Source organism: Primulina huaijiensis, chromosome 11, assembly GCF_012295235.1.
Source record: "Primulina huaijiensis isolate GDHJ02 chromosome 11, ASM1229523v2, whole genome shotgun sequence".
Lineage (NCBI taxonomy): Eukaryota > Viridiplantae > Streptophyta > Magnoliopsida > Lamiales > Gesneriaceae > Primulina > Primulina huaijiensis.
The window spans coordinates 8,991,089-9,001,593 of NC_133316.1; positions in this window are offsets into that span (position 1 = coordinate 8,991,089).

The window sequence follows — 10,505 nt, forward strand, 5'->3', positions numbered from 1 at the left end:
TCAAGGAGCTCTTTGGAGAGCAAACACGTCCTCTTAGGCATGCGACCGTCAAGGAGCTGATCACTTTGCGCATGCGAGATGGGGCCTCGGTTCATGAGCATGGCCTAAAGGTGATTGGGCTCGTGGACAAGCTCGTTGGCATGGATTTGATGTTGCCTTTGGAGTTGACCACTGACGTCTTACTATTGTCACTGCCAGCTCGTTTGATCCTTTTGTGGTGAATTTCAATATGACCAAGATGGAGCCGACATTTGAGGAGTTTGTGAACATGCTTGTGACCTTTGAATCCACCATCAAGAAAGAGAAGCTGGTTCTTTATGTGGGTTCTTCATCTGGTGTGAAGACCGATCCACATGGGAAGGGAAAGAAGTGTTCTTTCCAACGTCCCAAGAAGAGCGTGCCCTTGATGAGGCAAGCTCCGAATCCCGTTGTGGCAGCCACACCAGTTAAGGCTGACAAGACTGCTGATGTATGTCATCACTGCAAGAAGCTTGGACATTGGTAGCGTAACTGTTGAGAATATCTTGCCCATAAGGGTTCTGGAAATGGTATGTTCTATATTGAAGTAAACATTTCAATTAACTCTACTTCTTGGGTATTGGATACCGACTGTGGCTCACATCTCTGTAATGATTTACAGGTGATGGGAAGAAGTAGGAGGCTCAGGCAAGGTGAGACCTTCTTGAGGTTGGGCAATGGGGCAAGAGTTGCTGCCAAGGCTTGGGGGATGTTTAATTATTGTTGAACAATAATTTTAAGTTTAATTTTTAAGAGATGTTTTGTTTGTACATGATTTGGTAGGAAAACAATGTTTCCATTTCAATGTTGATAAAGATGGATATTCTTGTTTATTTGGCAAAGGTGTTTGCAATATTTACAAGAATGAATGTTTGATTGGTACTGGAGAACTTGAAAACGATCTCTATAACTTAAAATTGAAAGATATTCCACTAAATGTCCATTTAAAGGCAGACACCATATGAGATATGGATGGGTAAGCCTCTCAGATATTCTTATCTTAGAATATGGGCGTGCCCTGCTTATGTGAAGCAGGTAGTGGGAGATAAATTGGATAGTCGATCCATTTTATGTTACTTTGTGGGATATCCAAGGAATTCAGTTGGATACTATTTCTATCATCCCCAAGAAACAAAGGTGTTTGTTTCAAGGAATGCAACCTTTTTTGAAAATAAATTTCTATTGGATAGAAAAGGGAAGATGATAGAACTCGAAGAGGTTCGAGAGACACCGACAATTGAAGAACCCACACCCGAAGAGCCAAGAGAGGAGATACAAGCTCCTAGAAGAACAGAGAGAGTCTCGAGACCACCTATGAGGTATGGTCTGCTTCTTGAAGAGGGCCATGATGAGCCTATCCATGGAGGTGATCCAAGGACCTTCAAGGAAGCGTTATCTGATGCCGATTCATCCAAGTGGCTTGAAGCAATGGAATCTGAGATGAATTCCATGCATTCGAACCAAGTGTGGAATCTCGTGGATCCACCTGAGGGAACTGTTCCCATAGGGTGTAAATGGATTTACAAGAGGAAACTTGGGGCGGATGGGAAGGTATTGACCTTCAAAGCGTGATTGGTGGCAAAAGGATATACTCAAAGACAAGGATTTGACTTTGAGGAAACCTTTTCTCCAGTTGCAATGTTCAAGTCGATAAAGATATTGCTAGCCATAGCTGCATGATATGACTATGAGATATGGCAGATAGATGTCAAGACAGCCTTTCTTAATGGGGATATTAAGGAAGAGATTTACATGTCTCAACCTGAAGGGTTTACATCTGTCGGAAGTGAGCATATGGTATGCAAACTTCAGAGATCTATTTATTGTCTAAAGCAGGCATCTAGGAGTTGGAACCTCAGATTCAACAGTACAATCAAAGAGTTTGGTTTTACTAAGAATCCTGAGGAACCCTGTGTGTATAATAAGGTCAGTGGGAGTGCTGTGACATTCCTGGTGCTTTATGTTGATGACATTCTACTCAATGGGAATGATGTAGGAATGTTGCAATCAACTAAAAATATGGTTAGCAAGTAAGTTCACGATGCATGACTTGGGTGAAGAATCTTTTGTATTGGGAATACAGATCTATAGAGATAGATCAAGAAGATTGCTTGGTTTCACCCAGTCCACATACAATGATACCATCGTGAAGAGGTTCTCGATGGAGGAGTCCAAGAGAGGACATCTACCAATGTGTCATGGCGTGTCCCTATCCAAGTCTATGTCTCCCAAGACTGATGCAGAGATAGCGGCGATGACATGCATTCTTTATGCATCTGCATTGGTAGCATCATGTATGGGATGATATCTACACGTCCTGACGTGGCTTTCGCACTATGTGTAGTGAGTAGATATCAATCGAACCCTGGTCTTCCACACTAGAAAGCTGTGAAAGACATCCTCAAGTATTTGAGAAGGACCAATAAGTTGTTCTTGGTCTATGGGGGTGGAGAACTTAAATTGGAAGGCTATACCGACTCTAGCTTCCAAAGCGATATCGATGACTCGAAGTCAACCTCTGGGTTTGTATTCATGCTCAATGGTGCTGCTGTCTTTTGGAAGAGTTCCAAGCAAGACAATACTGCGGGTTCCAGCACAGAGGCCGAATACATTGCTGCATCAGATGCAGCAAAGGAGGCTGTTTGAATAAGGAATTTCGTCCAAGAGTTGGGCGTCATTCCTAATGGAGTTGCTCCTGTCCCGGTGTTTTGTGACAACACGGGAGCTGTAGCTCAAGTGAAGGAGCCAAGGTCTCATCAGAAATCCAAACACGTATTGAGAAAGTATCACATCCTCCGAGAGATTGTGGAAAGAGGAGAAGTGTCGATTGACACAGTCGGCTCCGCAGATATTGTTGCTGATCCACTAATTAAGCCTTTACCTGGACCATTATTCAAGAAGCATCACGAATCGATGGGTTTGAAGCATATGGGTAGTTGGCTCTAGTGCAAATGGGAGATTGTTAGAGTTGGTGCCCGTCGAGCCAAGTGTTGGCCGAGTGTTCACAATTAAACTTTATGTATAAGCAATCTTTATTTTAATAATATTTGAAATCATTATTTTGGCACATCTTTATCTGTATACCCATGTTAGTTGCATAGATAAAGCCCTTGAATATACAAACAGTACAAAGAATATGAGATGCTCATATGATGAGTATCATGAAACTCATATTTGGAATACTGTATATTCTAAACAGTTCCTAGTCGATTCAGCCGCCGCAAAGAAGTATATAGGCCGCTCGAGTTCGAGACTAGTATCTGCGATGTGAGTACCATATTTCATTGGTAGAGGACATTGTGATGTCCGAACATGCAGAGGTGCTCCTGGTAGAGTGCACTGAACAACCCTCCATAAAGGACTTTCCAAGTGGTTCTCACTTATCGAGTGGAAACGTCCTAGTTTATGGTTGTACACTATTAGTCCTTATGACCCGGGACAAAATTGAGACTCTATGTGCTAGCATTACACTTTGACTTGTTTACCGACTCTCATGGGGTCATCAGGTGGCAAGGTTGGGTGTTTTGGCGAAACATATAGGAGTCGATGCTTTGTAGTCGGGGATTCACCGCTTACCTTCGGGTATGGATATCCTATGTGTATGTAGTTTGAAATCTCTGATCAGATTATGGTGGTAATTATGAAAGGGGTTTCATAGATTACACCATCGATGCAACTACGACATGACACATAGTATCGATTCATTGACAACTCTCGATATACCAATCGTTGTCGAATCGGTCGTGATATATGAGATGAAGGGACCGTACTGTACGCTAACCATAATTGAATGGTTCTTGCAGGCACTATCATTTGATACCTAGGGAATCATGTAAGCGATGCTGCTAGGCGTTTAACATGATTGGTTGGGTACTATCAGACTTGAGTTCTGACGTTCTTGTCATCAAGGAGTTGATAAGTAAGAATGGAGCAATTGGGGTATGCTCAAATAAGGACATGTTTAGTCAGAATCACATGGAGATGTGAACGCACGGCTAGTTGTATCAATGAACCATTGAGGGCCACACAAGTACTAGCTTTCTAGATCCCGTTGAGAAGTTAAATAGTTCAATGTGTTGAACGGCTTATAAAGGAGTTTATAAGCATAAAGAAAAATAGAAGTACGACTTCTATGAGCGAAATGTAACTTTTAATTTGTGGAAGTGTTCTTAAATTAAAAGTTGGCCAAATAAATCATGTATTTGAAACTTGTGATTTTCATAAACATTATTATGAACTAAATTAAATTAATTTAAAGTGTTGAATTAATTAAACACTAGTGGACCTAGTAGAGTCCAAATAATTATATTAATTCAATTGTTGAATTAAGTAAATAACATTGGGCCTCGTAGGACCCAATTGTAAATAATTATTCAACTATTGGGCTTGAGTTAAATCAAGTAAAGTTTAAATGGTCTCAAATGTGTTTGAGATATTTAAATAAAAGTCCATGGGCTTTGTATTTGTTACAAACCCAAATAGAATGCATGCATGGGAGGTGAAGGGTTGGGAGACAAGTTTTTCAATATCCAAGGCATGGCATGCACATGCCTAGTCTAACTTTTTCAACAACCAAGGAAACTCTCCTCCCTCCTCTCTAGACTCACTTTGCCTAAATATTGAGCATTTTCCCTTCAATTTTTCTCTTCATTTTTGGTTGAAGAAAACATACTCTCCCCAAAGAAAAATGCCATACATTTTCTAGTCCAAGTGTAAGGTGGATCTTCCTAGTTAGTGGTGGGCTTGATTTTGAAAGAAGGACTCAAGAACAAGGAGAGCTTGTAGATTTGTCTTGCCTTTGAAGAGCCAAGTTGTTTACAACTTGGTTGGAGCCATTACATCAATCTTAGAGATTGATAGGTATATTTTTCTTAACACCCTATGAATGACATTTTGGTGTTTTTGTATTTGCTACACATTATAGAAATGAGGTGCTCGGTTTTCTTGTTGAAAAACAAATTTTGAAACTTCCGTTGCGCACTTGGGCACCTTATTCGATCCCTTTTCACAAGATTGGTCATAAATGTAGTCCAAAATTCTATGCAGTCCTCAAGAGTCACCTTGGTCTTCTATAGGGTCATTTCCTGCATCATTAATGTGTCCTGGTCTCTTACCTCCGCCCTTAGCTCCTTCATGGTTTAACTCAAAGGTCATCTCTTGCATACAAAGTTTGTCCTAACCCTTAGCTCTTCCTTTAGCTCCCTCTTTGGTCCTTTTAGGACAAGCTTGGTTGAGCTTCTTTGAGCTGGAAGATCGAGTCCTTCAGCTGGGGTTTTACTCCTCCAGTGACGAATCTTCAATGGATGCGGTTACTTGTAGCTTGGCCTCCCGTTTAGCTAATCCCCGAGCTTTGAAGCTACTTCCTCGAGTTAGATTAGCTGAAAATATGATTTAATATTCGAGTTTTATAGTTAGAATGAAAGTTGTTGAGATTATTTTAAGCTAAATTTTCAAGTTTGTGTTTCTTACATGATTCGTTTCGGATTGGAAAATCTAAATTTTCAAGTTTGTGTTTCTTAAATGATTCGCTTCGGATTGGAAAATCCCGAGTTTTCACAATGAAGACCGCACAAAGTAATCAAAAGAGTTATGCTGACAAGAGGAGGAGGGATCTTGAGTTTGCCGTAGGTGATCACGTTTTCGTGAAGATAGCACCCATGAAGGGTGTTATGAGATTTGGGAAGAGAGGCAAGCTTACTCCGAGGTTTATTGGACCGTTCGAAATTCTTGACAGAGTTGGGACATTAGCTTATCGTGTAGCCCTACCGTCGAACCTGGACGATGTACACAATGTGTTACACGTCTCGATGCTGAGGAAGTACCTTGCGAATCCTTCGCATGTTTTGAGCTATGAGCTTTTACAGCTTGCTCCAAATCTATCGTATGAGGAAAGACCTGTTCAAATCCTGGACAGACAAGAACGGAGACTTCGGAATAAAGTTGTCAAGCTCGTCAAAGTCCGGTGGCTAAATCAATTAATGGAAGAAGCTACTTGGCAGAACGAGGCAGATATGAAGAGTCGCTATCCGGAGTTGTTTGGTATGACTTAATTTCTAGGACGAAATTTATTTAAGTGGGGAGGAATTGTAGAGCCCAAAATCAGTACTTGTTAAACCCATGCATTTATTTAAATTATTTATTCAAGTTTAAAACAATTTGTTTAGCGATGTATGATTTATTTATTTACATTATTTTAAATTATTTATGCTTAGGTGATGCACGTTAAAATGTTTTCTCGAATTTCATGTTTCAGGCGATTATTCGATGCGGGATCGAGGAAAAGAGACCGGCGACGATTTTGTCAATTTTAAAATGTGGTATTTTATTTTAAGTCAGGATTGGGGCATTTTAAATTATTTATTTAGTTTTAAGCATTTCAAAGCCTAATTTAATTATTTAGTGATTTTAAGAGTTTAAAGCTTTTAAAATTTAGCATTTATGCATTTTGTTTTAAATTAAGATATTTTATTTAAAGTTAGAGGAAGGTTAATATTTTAATTAGTGTTTAATTTTTAATTAAGCAATTTTATACCCTTAATTAACTTAAAATACACACACACACACACACACGAGATACACACACACACATTTTTTGAAACAACCCCCTTCTCATGTTTTTAAATTTAAAAGAAAAACATGCGCGGAAGCATTTGAAATAAAAAGGGAAAGAACAAAATAATATGTAAACAAAACATTTTACCAAAAGAAATCCACAAACTAACATAAGCTTTACCCCATAATTCATTTTACAAAATATGACAATATTTAAACTTCTCATGTTCACCCAAAATAAAATAAAAGTGACATGATCAAAAGTCTTTCCCATTGGCTTTTATATGACTTCTTCCCCTTGGACGATCCGCTTCAATCCTTTTTGTCACCTCCATCACATGACATTAACTGGAATGAGATAAAACTCAGTAAGCAGAAAGCTATACATAACAAGTACATATACATGAGATTGGTTTGAAATATGGATATAGCAATGGCAATAGACAATGAAGCAATGGCAATGGACAATAAATCAATAGCAATGAACAATGAATAATACCATCTTCAATGAAAAAAATAGGTAATAAAGCAATATGGATGGTATTTCATGGCATTAATTAAATGAAAGAAAATGATAGTTCTGTGACCTGTGAGCTGTGGATAGTATCTCTTTGAAATATAAATATATCAAAACTGTGAGAGATACTCATAATCATGTGATTGGCCAATGACATGCATGTAATAACTATCATTCCTTGGCTTTGATCATAGGAAATTTCATTGAGGCAATTATACAAACACTTGGTAGGCACAATGGTGTATTAGATCCTTGATCAATGAATTCAATGGAAATGCTTGAACAATGAATATATAACAATATACATATCAATTATATACCAATGGAAGGAGCTGATTAACAATAACATGGCTTGATACATATAAAAATCATGTGAGCATTTGAAAAGAAAGCTTCTACGTACAACCAATCCAACAATATGGTGGCTATGATAAACTTGAATGATTCCTACAAACATCAACACAAGAATAACCAACAATCATCAACATTACCCTAAGAAATTCATCCATTCAACTTAACCCTTCAACCATCCAAACCCTTCTAAACTCCAAAATGATAGAACCCTTACCTGGCTACTTGGAGGAATAGGTAGAAACCACTAAGAATACAACTAAAATCCTTGCACTTGGAGTAGAGATTGAAGGAGAGAAAACTAGAGAGAAAATGGCATGAATCGATTATAAGGAAAAGAGAGAAGGTTAGAATGAAGTAGAAGCCTCTAGAATCATGTTATAAGCGTGCAATCCCTTAAAAACGTGTTTTAAAAAAACAATCTCGCATGCTTAGCGCTGCGGCGCCACTTAATTGGCGCTGCGGTGCCTTCTCTACGTCGCTGGGAGCGCCGCGGCGCCACTTAATTGGTTCTGCGGCGCCCTTTCTACGTCGCCGGGAGCTTCGCGGCGCTGCTTGGCAGCGCCTAGGCGCCAACGCCACGGCCGCAGCGCTGCCCCCCGCAATCCACGGCAGCGTTCTGCGCACGGCTCCATCAAAGATTGCTTCCGAAACGCCTCTTCCCTTCATAATTAGAAAGAGTGGTAAACTATAAAGTTGTAGCTCTATGTCTTTTCTTGAACCTCTCCAAATTTCAGATCATTTATAGGTATGAGTAAAAAGGTATGCTCAATATCCCAACATGTGTCAATACAGGAGCAACGATGCACATGACACACTTCGGGCCACTTTTGGCTCGTCTTCCCTAATGATTTGAACCAAACTCAAAACATGAAAGTTATAGCCTTATATCTTATCTTCTCAATGAAAGTGGCCTCACATCAATTGGATCAATATACAAAACAATACTAAAAACCGCAACTACTGCCACATTATTCCTACTGTTCTGCACTTCCATTTCCTATTTGGCTCAAGATCGACTTTGTATTCTACCCATTCATTCCCATAATCATCACCAACTATGAACATAATATTAAAACAATAACCATAAACAATGACCATATTTTAACCATTCCAATAAACATATCTATAACCATCACAACATCCATAACCATAACCAATACTCATTCCCACCATAACCATAAAAATATTTAAAACCAAATCTTATCACCATAAATCATAAATAACGCCATAACTAAAACATGACAAAAAGGTCGGGATATTACATTTTTCACTTTGCAATTTAAAATTTTTGAGAGGAAAAACTTAAGGTTCTTAAGTTTCCAGCAGCTGTCCCCTTCCCCTTCAAAGATTTCAGCAATTCTCGTCCTTTTTCTTCAAGATAATCATGCCATGTTCATCCCGGATCAACCCTCGCACCTTCCCCGCTTCGGTATTGTCATTTCAGAATTTTTAAAGACCAAAGGCATGTATATACTTTCATTTATACATCGATCTCGTCATAGTATTTGTTTTTATGTTAATTATGCGTAAAAATCCATGTATGTTGTAAAACGTTTGAGCAAAAAATTGTTGGATCGGTTTTGAAACGATTTTAGATTTGTAAACTCAAAATTTGCTGTCATTTTAAATCTGCGACTTTTAGGTCAACTTTCTGGAAAAACTTTCAACATATAAAACGTAGAAATTTTTGATACCTTCAATTTGACAGTAAATTCAAAATATGTGGATAACAAATGAGTGAGTTATGATCGTTTTCGTGGGACTGCTCAAACCGCGTTTTTTTGAAAATGCGTTCTTGATGTGTTCTTGAAGTTTTATTGTTACAGGCTTCTTTGGGGATCAACGGGTGATCGCTGCTGCGTTTAAGTACATCGAGAATGATGTTGGGATGGTTGTTGGTGTTTCGTTTCGTCTCGTTAGGCACTTGGTTGAATTAGAAGTCCTAGAAATTGATTTGGTGTCAAATATCGTGTTCACGGATTAGGTTGAATCGTTCAGTTGTTTTGGGGTGTTTGTTGGAGTTTTATTAAGTGCAATAGCATCCTAGGATGGGTCTCGAGGCATTGGTTCATGGTCCGTACGATCGAGTTAAGAGGAATAAGCCTTAGGTGTAGTGATTCTCGTTAGTTCGCGTTTCCATCACCAACACGGACCCGTACCCGGACCCGAGCACGGGGTCCGTGTCCCTTTTTAAAAAAATTTTTTTTTTTTTTTGGTTTGTTTTGGTGTTTGATGTTATGATTTAGTACGATGATTAAACGAGGTCAAGTCCGTAGAGATTTAGAACGTCATAAGGAAATTTGTCATTTTTGGGTGTGAGCATGACTATATGTCTAAGCTATTCAAGATAAGTATTCAAACTCATGTTAGTATGTGCAGCAGTGGCCCCAAACGAGATCCAACGAATCCCTCAACGCCAAGTAAGTATGTTCGACGTGCAAAAGAAAATACTTTTAAGTTTTTGAGGTATGCTAAATGTCTTGGGACCAAATTATGAATGTGTTTGGAAGTCGGTGAACGTGGCTGAGGACCTCTCCACCCTGGTAAAGCATGACCGGGTTTAGATCAGGATTGGAAAGCGGTAAAGCATGATCAAGGACCAATCCACCCGTTAAAGCATGAACGAGGATCTTATGTATGTGGTAGTGGACTTTCCCTGCCAGCACAATACCGTGGTTTAGTCTGATCAGGCACTTTTATGTATGTGTCACTTGCTTTGAAACATATCTCTACGCAAAATGATGTTATGTATGCTCAAGTATTTTTAAGAAAAACTTTATGATGATGGCTTGTCTATGTTTATGCTACTACGTTCAAGTTTCAAGTATGTTTATGCTATTACATTCAAGTTTCAAGTATGTACGCTCTATTGTAAAGACGCATGTGGTTTTATTACGTATTACTTGTTATTTCCAGTCTATATATGTTGAGTCTTTAGACTCACGAGACTTGATCGATGCAGGTGAGGATGACTATGAGGAGACGAGGGGTGGGGACCAATGAGCTGTCTTTGACTGAGCAAGAGGCTAAACTTGAGGACCGCCCATGTTTTTAAGAAATTGTG